The 15,368-nt window shown below is 43.1% G+C and overlaps 1 protein-coding gene and 1 long non-coding RNA gene across 2 annotated transcripts in view; one reads left to right on the top strand and one right to left on the bottom strand.

Moving 5' to 3' along the window:
• The window catches only part of LACTB (lactamase beta), a 104,409-nt gene that overhangs the window by 34,773 nt on the left and 54,268 nt on the right, over nucleotides 1-15,368 (top strand). The window contains exons 8-9 of the mRNA XM_055537719.1: nucleotides 294-467; nucleotides 13,737-13,866. The gene's annotated coding sequence lies outside the window, so the exon portion shown is untranslated. The remainder of the gene's footprint in view (nucleotides 1-293; nucleotides 468-13,736; nucleotides 13,867-15,368) is intronic.
• On the bottom strand, nucleotides 1,115-2,989 carry LOC129621357 (uncharacterized). The gene is made up of 3 exons (XR_008699243.1): nucleotides 2,946-2,989; nucleotides 1,588-1,703; nucleotides 1,115-1,240 (listed from the first exon to the last, which is right to left on the bottom strand). It is a non-coding gene; the product is annotated as an uncharacterized LOC129621357 (long non-coding RNA).

Here is a 15,368-nt window from a genome sequence, read left to right as displayed (position 1 = left end):
CCACTGATGCTAAATTTCAAGCTGGCCAAAATCGGTTCTAAACAGATCGGTTCCCTACTTTCACCTGGGCTGGAGTTCCTCAGGCTTATACTCTTCTTTTCCCAGAAAGACGATAAGAGGTTTAGTTTAGTCTCAGCTTTAAGAAATTCAGGGTGTGAGGTGGGGCCCTGATGTAAACTTTTGTTACCACTGCCTCTCTAAGTATTTTTCTGACAAGCTCAGGGAAATCCATATTGTCATCAAACCAGGACAGCGTTATTTTTCTCTTCCTTCTTTTGTCCACCTGTGGGCAGGTTGCAAAGCACGTGTGGCTCATTCTCAACACATTCTTGAAAGTAGCAGCGACTTCTGAAACCAACCTCTTTTCTGCACATCAGTTCTCCAACAGAGACATAAACACTGTCCCTATAGCTCTGCTGTTGGGGTTGCAGTCCATCTGCCACTCATGAGGATGTTTGACACTTCAGGTAAGTTCCCAGCTCTAAGGGGTAAGAGTCTCAGATGTAAGCTCTGACATCATTTTCTTTATTTTTCATACCAATTTAATTTCTGACTGAGGCGGCCCCATAGGGCTAGTACTATAGTGTAAAAGTGAGTATTAGTTGCTCAGTTGTGTCTGACTCTGCTACCCCAGGGACAATAAATAGCCTGCTAGGTTCCTCTGTCCATGGAATTCTCCAGGCAACAATACTGAAGTAGGGTGCCATTTCCCTTTCCAGGGGATCTTCCCAACCCAAGGATCAAACCTGGCTCTCCTGCATTGCAGGCAGATTCTTTATCGTCGGAGCCATCATGTTTATGTCCCCATAAAATTCATATGTTGAATCCTAATCCCTAATGTGATGGTATTGGAGGGTGGGGCCTTTGGGAAGTGATTAAGTCATTAGGATGGAGCCCTCATGTTGGAATTGTCAAACCTAAGATCATGTGCCCAACACAGCGAGGCCAAACAAACTGAAAAGCTGGAGTTGGGAACAGAGAAAGGTTTACTGCGCAGCCTAGGAAGGAGAACAGGCGGCTCCTGCTCAAAAGACCTGAACTCCCCAATGGGTTTCAGGGAAGTATTTTTAAAGGTGAGGGCAGGGAGTGACAGGGTATGTGAATCAAAAGATTGTGGTTGCTGGTGAGGTAACAGGGTGTTGTCAACAGAGGTCAACATTATCAGGCTTTGGGGGCTAAATCCTCATGGTCATCAGGTATTTAACTTCTTCCATTTTGTGTGTGTGGGGGTGGGTAGTATCTGTAAAACAATGCAGGAAACGCATCAGACACGGTTATCCAGGTACTTCAGGGAGGGACTAAAAATTCTGTGACTGCTGTATGGCTGATTTACTATTTAAATTCTTAGCAATTCTCCTGGTCCAACTGCTATTTTTGTCACTACATATTCATATCCTTTCAATAGTTAATTCTTGAGCCAGGCTTTTGTGACTCAGGGGAGACCTGGAGATTACAGCTTTTCTACAAACAAGAAGCAGGCAGGCCGAGGTTATGGGGGGAGAGGTCTGTTCCAGGAAGGCCCCATAGGGCCCTGGTCCATTACAGAATTAGTACCACTAAAAAAGACGCCCCAGAGAGCTCCCTTACCACTTCTACCATGCAAGGACACAGTGAGAAGAATGCCATCTGTAAACTGAGAAGCAGGCTCTCGCTAGACACTAAATCTGTTGATGCCTTGATCTTGGACTTTCCAGCCTCCAAAACTAGAAGAAATAAATGTGTTTAAGCTAGCCAGTCTAGAGTATTAATATTTTGTTATAGCCACCCAAACAGACTAAGATAGCAGGCCTAGCAGAACATTTCACCTCATTCTTTTCTTTGTTTCTTTCTTTTTTTTTGGTACCCTGTGGCATGTAGGATCTTAGTTTCCTGACTAGGGATCAAACCTGTGCCCCCTGCAGTGGAAGCATGGAGTTTTAACCACTGGACCACCAGGGAAGTCCCAGTATTTTGTTACAGCAGTCACACAGACTGAGATAGCTGGCCTGGCAGAACATTTCACCTCATTCTTGGGGATTGTGCCAGGTTATCTGTAACATACAGATATGTTGTTATCTGGGTCTGCTCTCCATCCCTCACCCCGCTCTGTACCCAGGAGGCTGACTTTGGGCTGTATCAGCTGACTTCTCTTGCCCTCTGATTTCTAGACCTCTTTTGAGTGAGTCATCTGTGATCTGCCAGGATCCCCTGCCGGGATATGCTCCCCTTTTAGTGTAGAAAGCTTTGCAGATGGGGACCATCTGGTTCTTAGTCATAAGTCTAAACAGGTCACTGCACAGCTGTCCACTGTCCCTGTCTGTGGAACCCTTCAGGTCTGACAGATTGTGACTCCTCCTGTTCCATGTTTGAGATGGATGTGGGAATCTTAAGGGAGATGGCCTAGAGTCATGGCCATGCAGATCTCTGCCACTTTGTGGACCAGCAGCTTTGGGGTCACCTAGGAACTTTTTGGAAATGCAGACTCTCAGGTCCTATTCAGACCTACTGAGTCAGAATCTACCTTTTAACAAGATCCCCTGGTGATTTGTGTGTGTATCACAGGGTGAGGGGAGTCTTTCTACCTTGCCTGTGGGGCAGCCAGATTCCTACTACTCCAGGATAGCGAATCAAGCTTATTTCTCTAGATTGGAGCAGGGAAGCTCCCAACCTCCTCTGTTTCTACAAGATACTTTTGTTCATTCTAGCAAGTCTCACTCTCTTATCATGTCTAGGAACCCTTTAAATACTCAAACTTGATTGCACATTAGAATCACCAAAGGAGCATCCTGCTGCTGCTGCTAAGTCGCTTCAGTCGTGTCTGACTCTGTGCGACCCCAGAGACGGCAGCCCACCAGGCTCCCCCAACCCTGGGATTCTCCAGGCAAGAACACTGGAGTGGGTTGCCATTTCCTTCTCCAATGCATGAAAGTGAAAAGTGAAAGTGAAGTCGCTCAGTCGTGTCTGACCCTCAGCGACCCCATGGACTGCAGCCTTCCCGGCTCCTCCTAGGTCAATTCAATTAGAGTATTGGGTGTGGGACACAGGTGGCAGTCTTAAAAATTCCCCAGGTGATTCGAAGAGGAGCCAGGGTTGAGAACCACTGCTTTAACTTCTCTGAAGGGCTTCAAAATGTCAAAAGCAGAGCCCCCAAAGGACTCCAGGCTACTCTTGCTTAAAGGTAGAAATAGGGAAAAATACAGAGAGAGAGACATCATTAGCTAATAATTCATAATACCCAGGCTCAGTAGCAAGGGAAGTTGTCTCAGCACTGTCTTATGGGTCTTGATGATCAGGTCTCTGGTCTTCTCAAGGAAGAAAGGGAGCTCCTTGGAAGCCAGGTGCTCTCTCAAACTTCATTGTCTTCCTACAACTCACAGTAAAGAGGTTTTCTGAAGGTACTGAGGTCAGCATAAATGTATACAAATATAATCTTTCCCTTTTCTGAACTTATTGCCTACATTAGCCATTTCTCAATAACCACTGCTATCCTGCGTGCTTTTTCTTTTTACACTCTCATACTGCAAATTCATTTTCCTTATGTCTGTGTGTCTTTGTCTTCTGTTCCCTAAAAGCTCATAGGTGTCTCAAAATGAGTATTTGGTGTCATCTCCCGAAGCCTAGTATAGTGCTTAGTAAGCACAGAACTCTATCCATTGAGTGACATACTCAACAGAACTGACCTGTCGTCACTCTTTGAGGACAGTTTCCCTCCTAGTTTATCTTGAGCCCTTTTTTTCTAGTCATAACTTTACTAGGTTCTTCTTTTTAAAATTTCTTATAAGTTCAAGCTCATCTTAAAAAAGTTTATTTTATTGAAGTACACTTGATTTATGTTGTAATTTTTACTCTATGGCATAGTGATTCAATTATACATATATATATCCATTATTTTTTATGTTTTTTCTATTATGGTTTATCACAGAATATTAAACATAGCTCCCTGTGGCTATACAGTAGGAGCTAGATTCTTCTTCTTTTTTGAAAAAGTATTTATTTGGCTGCACCTGGTCTTAGTTGCAACATGCAGAATCTTTAGTTGCAGCATGTGAACTCTTAGTTGCTGCATGTAGGATCTAGTTCCCTGACCAGGGATTGAACCCATGCCCCCTGCATTAGGAGCTCAGAGTCCTGGACCAGAGCCACTGGACCAGAAATCCCAGAACTAGGTTCTTCTTAAAGCATGCCTTTGGTCTTTCCTCTGCCTTGACTTTGTGTGATAAAAAATATCAAATATGAATTCCAGCTAAGCCTTCATTAACTTCTTTCTAAAATTGAGAAAATATTTGTGTCATTGTAGGGTTAATGAGATATTAGCGTGAGATCTGCCCCTGGAATGTGTGTAGAAGCGAAATAAATGGAAATCATTCTGATTTTCCATTAGATAAAAGCTGCTTGAAATACTAATAGGTCAAAGGGCTCAAAGTATTAGGAAGAATGGTGCTCTATTCACATTAAAAAACTGATTGAATTATTTATGGAATGTCTGCTATATACAAAGCAGTCGGCAATGTAAACCCTGTTTCCTAGGAGCACGGAAACATTTTAACTTTAATAGCTGCTTAAACACTTAAAGTTGTTTCCTCATCTGTAAAATGAAAATATTTATACCTATTCAGTTCAGTCGCTCAGTCATGTTTGACTCTTTGCGACCCCATGAGTCACAGCACTGCAGGCCTCCCTGTCCATCACCAACTCTCGGAGTTCACTCAGACTCACATCCATCGAGTCAGTGATGCCATCCAGCCATCTCATCCTCTGTCGTCCCCTTCTCCTCTTGTCCCCAGTCCCTCCCAGCATCAGAGTCTTTTCCAGTGAGTCAACTCTTCGCATGAGGTGGCCAAAGTACTGGAGTTTCAGCTTTAGCATCATTCCTTCCAAAGAACACCCAGGACCAATCTCCTTTAGAATGGACTGGTTGGATCTCCTTGCAGTCCAAGGGACTCTCAAGAGTCTTCTCCAGCACCACACTTCAAAAGCATCAATTATTTGGCACTCAGCCTTCTTCACAGTCCAACTCTCACATCCATACATGACCACTGGAAAAACCATAGACTTGACTAGACGGACCTTTGTTTGCAAAGTAATGTCTCTGCTTTTGAATATGCTATCTAGGTTGGTCATAACTTTCCTCCCAAGGAGTAAGCGTCCTTTAATTTCATGGCTGCAATCACCATCTGCAGTGATTTTGGAGCCCAGAAAAATAAAGTCTGACACTGTTTCCCCATCTATCTCCCATGAAGTGATGGGACCAGATGCCATGATCTTCGTTTTCTGAATGTTGACCTTTAAGCCAACTTTTTCACTCTCCTCTTTCACTTTCATCAAGAGGCTTTTTAGTTCCTCTTCACTTTCTGCCATAAGGGTGGTATCATCTGTATATCTGAGGTTATTGATATTTCTCCCGGTAATCTGGATTCCAACTTGTGCTTCTTCCAGCCCAGTGTTTCTCATGATGTCCTCTGCATATAAGTTAAATAAGCAGGGTGACAATATGCAGCCTTGACATACTCCTTTTCCTATTTGGAACCAGTCTGTTGTTCCATGTCCAGTTCTAACTGTTGCTTCCTGACCTGCATACAGGTTTCTCAAGAGGCAGGTCAGGTGGTCTGGTATTCCCATCTCTTGAAGAATTTTCCACAGTTTATTGTGATCCACACAGTCAAAGGCTTTGGCATAGTCAATAAAGCAGAAATAGATGTTTTTCTGGAACTCTCTTGCTTTTTCCATGATCCAGCGGATGTTGGCAATTTGATCTTTGGTTCCTCTGCCTTTTCTAAAACCAGCTTGAACATCTGGAAGTTCACGGTTCACGTATTGTTGAAGCCTGGCTTCGAGAATTTGGGGCATTACTTTACTAGCGTGTGAGATGAGTGTAAATTGTGCGGTAGTTTGAGCATTCTTTGGCATTGCCTTTCTTTGAGATAGCAATGAAAACTGACCTTTTCCAGTCCTGTGGCCACTGCTGAGTTTTCCAAATTTGCTGGCATAGTGAGTGCAGCACTTTCACAGCATCATCTTTCAGGATTCGAAATAATTCAACTGGAATTCCATCGCCTCCACTAGCTTTGTTGGTAGTGATGCTTTCTAAGGCTCACTTGACTTCACTTTCCACAGTGTCTGGCTCTAGGTGAGTGATCACACCATCGTGATTATCTTGGTCGTGAGGATCTTTTTTGTACAGTTCTTCTGTGTATTCTTGCCATCTCTTCTTAATATCGTCTGCTTCTGTTAGGTCCATACTATTTCTGTCCTTTATCGAGCCCATCTTTGCATGAAATGTTCCCTTGGTATCTCTAATTTTCTTGAAGAGATCTCTAGTCTTTCCCATTCTGTTGTTTTCCTCTATTTCTTTACATTGATCGCTGAGGAAGGCTTTATCTCTTCTTGCTATTCTTTGGAACTCTGCATTCAGATGCTTATATCTTTCCTTTTCTCCTTTGCTTTTTGCTTCTCTTCTTTTCAGAGCTATTTGTAAGGCCTCCCCAGACAGCCATTTTGCTTTTTTGCATTTCTTTTCCATGGGGATGGTCTTGATCCCTGTCTCCTGTACAATGTCACAAACCTCCATCCATAGTTCATCAGACAGAATGTGGTCCACTGGAGAAGGGAATGGCAAACCACTTCAGTATTCTTGCTTTGAGAACCCCATAAACAGTATGAAAAGGCAAAATGATAGAATACTGAAAGAGGAACTCCCCAGGTCAGTAGGTGCCCAATATGCTACTGGAGATCAGTGGAGAAATAACTCCAGAAAGAATGAAGGGATGGAGCCAAAGCAAAAACAATACCCAGTTGCGGATGTGACTGGTGATAGAAGCAAGGTCCGATGCTATAAAGAGCAATTTTGCATAGGAACCTGGAATGTTAGGTCCATGATTCGAGGCAAATTGGAAGTGGTCAAACAGGAGATGGCAAGAGTGAACGTCGACATTCTAGGAATCAGCAAACTAAAATGGACTGGAATTGGTGAATTTAACTCGGATGACCATTATATCTATTACTGCAGGCAGGAATCCCTTAGAAGAAATGGAGTAGCCATCATGGTCAACAAGAGAGTCCGAAATGCAGTACTTGGATGCAATCTCAAAAATGACAGAATGATCTCTGTTCATTTCAAAGGCAAATCATTCGATATCACAGTAATCCAAGTCTATGCCCCAACCAGTAACACTGAAGAAGCTGAAGTTGAACGGTTCTATAAAGACCTACAAGACCTTTTAGAACTAACACCCCAAAAAGATGTCTTTTTCCTTATAGGGGACTGGAATGCAAAAGTAGGAAGTCAAGAAACACCTGGAGTAACAGGCAAATTTGGCCTTGGAATACAGAATGAAGCAGGGCAAAGGCTAATAGAGTTTTGCCAAGAGAATGCACTGGTCATAACAAACACCCTCTTCCAACAACACAAGAGAAGACTCTACACATGGACATCACCAGATGGTCAACACCAAAATCAGATTGATTATATTCTTTGCAGCTAAAGATGGAGAAAACAAGCAAAACAAGTCAGCAAAAAGAAGACTGGGAGCTGACTGTGGCTCAGATCATGAACTCCTTCTTGCCAAATTCAGGCTTAAATTGAAGAAAGTAGGGAAATCCACTAGACCATTCAGGTATGACCTAAATAAAATTCCTTATGATTATACAGTGGAAGTGAGAAATAGTTTTCAGGGACTAGATCTGATAGAGTGCCTGATGATTTATACCTATTAGATAAGGTTAATTGAAGATAAAATGAGACAGTGCTTATAAAGTACATAGTATACTACACATGCTCAATAAATGCCAGCTGTAATTCCTAGAGCTTGTTGATAAAGAAATCAGCTGGAGGACTTACCTGGTAGTCTAGTGGTTGAGACTTGGCTTCCACTGAAGGGGAACAGGTTTGATCCCTGGTCAGGGAGCTAAGATTCCACAACCCTCATGGCATGGCCAAAAAATAAAAATCAGTTGACTATGGGAATCTTCAACTGATGGCGATTTCCCTCATGACAGTGTGTACAGGGCAAAGTTTTTACAATAGTTCTGCTTTGAAGGAGATTATGAGTATGTTCCACCTGCAGAAAATACTTGCTGGAGTCTCACCTTTGAATCAAGGCTTAGAGATTGTTCTTTCAAAATCCGATAGGGGGCACAAGGAGCCACTTGTGCAGGACAGGCACTGGCCAACAGAGTGCTTTATCGTTCCACTTTCAGGGGGCCTTCATCTTGCACGTGTCTTCCTAGTCTGTTACATGGCCACTCCATAAGTAGCTGTGCAGAATAGACTGTTCAAATATACAGACCATGGTGATTATGGGTTTTCCTTAAAAAGAGATGTGGCCTAGAAGGCCGTTAAGAATGAGCCCAGTCTTCCCCAGATATTTCCCCCTAAATATTCTACTCATCTGAAACTAATTACAATAAATTACTTAAATTCCAGATTGCCCTTATATGGAAGTTAACTACCATTATCTGTAAATATATTTCTTGTAGAGACACATGGTCAAGAAATCTAGTAGAGGGTCTATTGTCGTTATTAACAGTGCCAGCTCTGTCATCATTGGGTAGTGTGGCTGCTAAAGCAGTGGGCACTGGTCGATGAGCTGGAGGAGTAGGGGAAGATGATTTGCTATGTTTGCTAATTTCTGTAGCTGTTTCCACCATGGCCAGTTTCAAGTACTAAGATGAAGTCCCTTAACACAGAGTAGGGGAGAGATGAGCACAATATCCTAATTAGGTAATGCCAGAGTCTTATTTTATAAATATTTCCATTATCATCAGAAGTGCTAAAAAAAAAATCCATATTGATGATTTGGGGCTTCCTTTTCTCTTTCCTCTAGTTAAAAAACAGAGTCGGAATGAGAAGTAGGAGGAAGAATGGACATGTGTCAGAGCATAGCTCAATGTCACGTAAGATTTTTTGGCAACACAATGGCATCACACTCTTGATTTACAAAAAATCATAGCTGATTAAAATCTAAGCCTTTTTAGCTGTTATTAATCTTCATAGCCTTTATGCTCTAATTCCATTTTAAGAAATATAAGTTCAGTGAATATACTAAAACCATTGAATTGTACCCTTTAAATCAGTAGGTTGAATGATTTGTAGATTTAATCTCAATAAACCTGTTAGAAATACAAGTTCAAGAAAGAAAGACGTGTGTTTTATTAAGTACTGAATTTGATAGGGACTTCCCTGGCGGTAAAGTGGTTCAAACTCCATGCTTCCACAGCAGGGGAAATGGATTCAATCTCTGCTCGGGGAACTAAGATCCCACACGTTGTGCTGTGCATCCAAAAAGAAAAAAATGTGGTATTTTATTAAATAACTAATAAATTTTAACAGATATATTACCTCATATGATTCTTTCAACATTTGAGTCCTACAGGCATTAAGGAACTGGGGCAATTGGAGGAGTTAGGATATAAACTCAGGTCTGCCCAGGATGCCCATATTCATGTTGTGGTCTTTGCATGCTACACCATCTCCCTATCCCCTGCTATGTGTGAGGCTTTGTGACTGGTGCCCAGTTGAAATCAGTGGAGGAGTCTGCCAGGCAGGCAGGCCTGCAGGACCACATGGCTCCTGAGAGTAGTAACAGGTGACATAATACTTGAGAGAGACTCAATTAGAATCAATTGAAATTAGAAAGATCCAGAAGGTAGCAAAATGTAGGTGTCCTATACACGGAATAAATGTGATTATTGGCAGTGGTGAAAGTAGGGACTGTGACATGGGGGAGGAACAGTGTGAGAGACCCAGACTGGCAGCATCAGTCAGGCAGGACAAGCGGCAGTTTAGTGAGCTGCCAGCTTGGTGTGATACCTGGAGAAAATAGATGTAAACAAGTAAGAGTCCTGATTTTGAAAAGGCCAGGGTCCTGGTCAGATTATGGAAGAGGAGCTAAAACCTGGGGAGCCAAGGACTCAGACTCTACAGCAGGGAATTAGAACAAGGACTCAATACCAGGTTGAAGGCAAAAGCTGAGAGGCCAGAACCAGGGCATCTGATCAGGACAAGTTATAGGATATCCTAATTATATCCTGAACTACCAAAACAGGGCTGTTTAAGGCCTTCAGCTAGAGACAGGATTTGACCCTGAATCTGGGGAAGGGCCAAAGCTACAGATGAGTGGCCAGTGGCCCAGCCATGGGGACTTACAGCTCCTTAGAAGAGAACAGTGCCTATGCAGCTGTGCCTTGTTTTGTCTCCTGCAACATGCATGACCAATGACAGCTGTAGGTACATGTACCCCTTTAAAAATATTCAGGTTTAGACACAATTCTGGGCGTGCCATCTACGATGCCAGCTGCTTGCTACTACACAAGAAAGCATTTCAGGAAGTGACTAAGAGAGAACATTGTTTTGGAATAACTATGAATCTGTTCTATTCAGTTTTATCATCAGCAAAAATCACTTGTATGCATGTCTGATTTTGGCAGACCAGTGTGATGGGACCACCCCACCCCCACAGGGGCATCCCCATGTGGACCCTGCCTGTGCAACCAGAATGCCTGGCTTGGCCTCTCTTTCCGTGCCAGCCCACTTGCTTAGCCAAGGCTCCTTGAGTTTCACGTAACAGATACAGCTCAAGCTTGCCTGAGCTAAAATGGAGAGTGGGCTGGACATGGGCCAGGGCCGGAAGGGCAGCTGGGCCTCATGGGGGTCAGAACAAAGCCCTGAGAGGCCCCTGGGAATGTACACAGCTATTCTCTCACCCCCTCCCCTTTTCTTCCAGTGGCAACCTGGTTTCTCATCTCTACTTTTTTCTCCCTGACACTGTTTTAGTCATCTTTCTCTACATTCCAGTTTTTCCTGCCTCCCAGAGCACATAGTGAAAATGACCATGCCAACCCCTAATTGTATGCTGTCCTAGATCTGGGACTAATAGTGACTGACCAGAAGGCCTGTGTCCCCATTCCAGATGTCCTGCAGAGAGAATCTGGCTGTCTCAATTTGGGTTGGGAGTGTCTCCTCCAATCAGTTGTGGGCCCTTGGGGTGGTAGTGACTCCTGGGGCCCACCCCTGAGGGAGCAGATGGCACAGAAGCTCTTAAAACAGGAGACCCAGACTGAACGAAGACCCCCTAAGGTGCCTACTCCCTCCAAACTGTCGTTAAGACAGCCAGTGGCTCTAAGACCCCCCTCCACCCTGTTCCAGCTGCCTTGCTGTAACTCTGCCTTCTCCCTGAAACGCTGAACAATACCTAAACATAGTTTAACTGAAAAGACCTTCATCACGAACGTCACCAAACTGATGATGAAGGTTTGCAAGTAAAACATTGTTTTTCATGTAGAGTAATCTAGGAACTATACATTAAGGGGCAAAACCAATTTAAACTAAAGACCTACCAAGTACAGTGGAACTGAGCCTGTTTTACAAGGATCTACATGGCCTAACAGTAGATTTTTTACAGGAAACAGAATTACTTAGGTATATGTACAAGCAATTAATTTGCAAAGTGCCTTTTAAAACAGCCCTCATATTATATCTGAATGAAAAGTGTCATATTTATACTTCTCTAGGTATCCAAAGAATAAAACCTGAAATCAGAGATTAGAAGCAGAAAACATGGAGGTTCTAACATAAATGAATTTGTGCCTCAGATTAATAAGGTAGCATTAAGGGAACTCTGGAGCAGGTTATTAAATCTGAAGGCTTTAAAAGAAACTTTATTTGGCTGCATAGGGAGGATTTTAGTTGCGGCACGCAGAATCTTTGCTATTTTTTGTTGAGGCATGTCAGCTCTTAGTTGTGGCATGTGGGATATAGTTTCCCAACCAGGAATTGAACATGGAGTCTTGGGAGCATGGAGTCTTAGCCATTGAACATCCAGGGAGGTCCCCGAAGGCTATACTTTTAGTCTCAGAAAGCAACTAAGACTGCTTCCTAGCAATCTTCCATGATGATGATGATTGATGATGATGATGATGATGGTGGTGGTATTATCTGAGCACTAATTTTTTGCCAGGCACTGTGCTAAGCATTTTACATAGATTATCTCATTTAATGTTTATAACATCTTTATGAGATGGATAGTATTATTTTCCACATTTTACAGATGAAGAAACTAAGGCACCATGCTAGTCAAGTTCCCACGAATGGTAATTTGCAAGAACCAAGATAGAAGCCCAAGTCTGGCTGAAGCTGAAGAACTTAACCAATATAAAATGTTTAGATCTTCCAGCAAGAAATATTTTTTATTGAAAATGAAGTTCCCTAATGAGCAGAAGGCATTCCTATCATTTTTTATCTCATGAGGAGTTTTCATTTTCAATGCATCTAAGCAAGTTTGTTTCTTTTGCTTTTGATCAGAGTACATCATGAGAAACGCTGGGTTGGATGAAGCACAAGCTGGAATCAAGATTGCAGGGAAAAATATCAATAACCTCAGATATGCAGATGACACCACCCTTATGGCAGAAAGTGAAGAGGAACTAAAGAGCCTCTTGATGAAAGAGAAAGAGGAGAGTGAAAAAGTTGGCTTGAAGCTCAACATTCAGAAAACCAGGATCATGTCATCTGGTCCCATCACTTCATGGGAAATAGATGGGGAAACAGTGGAAACAGTGTCAGACTTTATTTTTTGGGGCTCCAAAATCACTGCAGATGGTGACTGCAGCCATGAACTTAAAAGACGCTTACTCCTTGGAAGAAAAGTTATAACCAACCTAGACAGCATATTAAAAAACAGAGACATTACTTTGCCAACAAAGGTCTAGTCAAAGCTATGGTTTTTTCAGTAGTCATGTATGGACGTGAGAGTTGGACTATAAAGAAAGCTGAGTGCTGAAGAATTGATGGTTTTGAACTGTAGTGTTGGAGAAGACTCTTGAGAGTCCCTTGGACTGTAAGGAGATCCAAGAAGTCCATCCTAAAGGAAATCAGTCTTGACTCTTCATTGGAAAGACTGATGTTGAAGCTGAAACTCCAATACTTTGGCCACCTGATGGGAAGAACTGACTCATTTGAAAAGACCCTGATGCTAGAAAAGATTGTAGGTGGGAGGAGAAGGGAATGACAGGATGAGATGGTTGGATGGCATCACCAACTCAATGGACATGAGTTTGAGTAAACTCCGGGAGTTGGTGATGGAAGGGAGGCCTAGTATGCTGCAGTCCATGGGGTCGCAAAGAGTCGGACACGACTGAGCAACTGAAAGGCACTGATGTCGAGGGGAATGTAAAAATGTTTAAGACCCTCTTAGGGTTTTCAAGGAGCTCAAGGTCATCTAATATTGAGCAAGAGGATATACAAATAGTTATAATAGAACACTGAATATGAGGTGCCATCCCAGTAACATCTTAGCTCCAGGAGATGAAGGGGAGGAACAATCATGTCTACTAAGTATATAAAAATTACGATTTGCTCCATATGAATGTTGTTAGCTGAATCATGTGAGGGATAGAAATCCCTTGTTAGCCAAAGTAATCAACTATTCTCAGGTGTGATTCCCAGCAGGGCCACTATGACTTCTGGTTAATTGTGTACCTGTGTCTTTAAGTGAACTGTGAGTTGTGACCCTTTGTAATAAGCTGTAAGACTAAAAGCAGGAATGGATCTTAGGTTTGACCCTTGTTGCCTGTTCTCAGTAAACAAACACTGTCCCTAAAGAAAGCACCTCTACCGTGAGCTGTCAGCCAGCAAACCTAGGACGACAGGGAGAAGTGCAAAAAAAAGCTCTCCCCTCAACAGCAAACTTGCAGTCTCAAGATCTTTCCAAAACAGCCCCAGGAATAAATGAGTACACCTGTTCTTTGTCCTTTGATTGCAGAAACCAGTCCACCATCTGCAGCCAGCTGGATCCAGTGGATCTCGGTGCCGCCTGCCATCAGAAATCTGAACTGTGCACTGATCGCTTGCTCTGTGCTCCACTGCCAAGACCAAACCCGCTTTTTGTTCAGGTAAGGCGAGCCCAGCTGGGCTTTTCTTCACCCCTGAAGTCGGCAGTGGTCTGTGAACAGGACTTAGAGGCTTAACTGTGGCAGTAGAAAGCAGGATGAACTCCAGACTCTGGATAAAGTAGCTCTAATGCTCCTTTTCATTTGTATACAACTTTACATGACAAAGGCCATCACCATCACCATTAATTAAACCTACCACTCAGCGCCCTCTGAGCCAGGTCTGAAGTAGTCTGCTCATTTTACAGCTGACAAAACAGATAGTAAGGCTTAGGGATTTGCTGAGGTGAATTAGTGCTCAGCCAAGGAAACTTGCCCCAGTTCCCTTTTGAGTTCATTCTTTTTTTTTTCTTTTTTTGGCCTGGAAGAGGCCTTCAAAGTACCCAGTTCTTAACTCCAAGCACCTTAAGGACATCAGCTGGCAAGAGCTGCTTGGCAGCGGAATGATAGCCGTTATGATTGGAGCACAGTATGTGGCTTGAATTATTTGAAAACAGCCAACTCTTATTTTTCTGGCTCTCAGTGGATGTTAAACACATATGCACATAAAGTTTCTCCCATCAGGCCAGAGAGCAGGCCAGGACATGTGGGCAGTTGTAGCAATGCTGCCTTTGACATTTGACCTGGTGGAAAGCAGCCTGCTCGTTACCCACTCTTCACCCCTCTCTTACCAGATTCTTTACATTAAAATTTCAAATGAATTCAGAAGCAAACCTATTCCAAGAGCAGGCCTAGTCCCATATTGGTGGGATGTGGGGAAGAGGAAAACCAGAGGCCCACATACCATATGTCCATGTAAAAATTGTAGCTGAAGCTAACAAGCTAGTTAGCCCTGATAGGCTGGTTAACTTTCCCTATCTTGACAGACTTGTCTTTATAATGACCTGTAATATTAGTTTGACTGATGCAGAACTTCTCAGAGCTCCACATCAGAATGGTCTGGTTCCAGGAGAACAGTTCTGACCTGATGTCCTTCCCCACCGACAGGCCTGGCCCATATCAGAAAGGGCCTCATATACATTCAGTGATGATCCCACCCCACATCCATGCAAGTTCCTGCCACATCAGCACCCGCTCATGACCACCACCTTGGGCCTGTGGTACCACAATCAATGGCACAATCTACTCTTGAAAGAATAGATCAGGAAAAGAGGTTCATGCCAGTTGAAGAAGCAGGGACTTGGGTAGGGAATTCTGGGCTTAAAAGCAGGGCAGGGCTCTGAGTGAATAAATCACTTGGCCTGTGGATTCCTTGACTAGTGAAGAGGAGTGACCAGAAGAGAATAAGAGGGGGCTCTCTAAAGAGTGGGCCCCAGGGAGGGACCTCTTGCCAAGATCTAAGAACAAATGATATCTGGCCAAAGAATAAGTCATCCAGAAGTGTGAGTTAATATTGGAGTCTATACAAATCTGGTTACCATAAAATAATTTCATTTCAGTTATAAGACCCAGAGGCATGAGCTGTTTCAAATGTTATGTCTGCCGCCTTCCACAAATAACTTACT

Source organism: Bubalus kerabau, chromosome 10 (genome assembly GCF_029407905.1).
Source record: "Bubalus kerabau isolate K-KA32 ecotype Philippines breed swamp buffalo chromosome 10, PCC_UOA_SB_1v2, whole genome shotgun sequence".
In the NCBI taxonomy this organism is placed as follows: domain Eukaryota; kingdom Metazoa; phylum Chordata; class Mammalia; order Artiodactyla; family Bovidae; genus Bubalus; species Bubalus kerabau.
The sequence above is the reverse complement of the archived record's forward strand: the minus strand, read 5'-3'. Positions and strand labels throughout refer to the sequence as shown.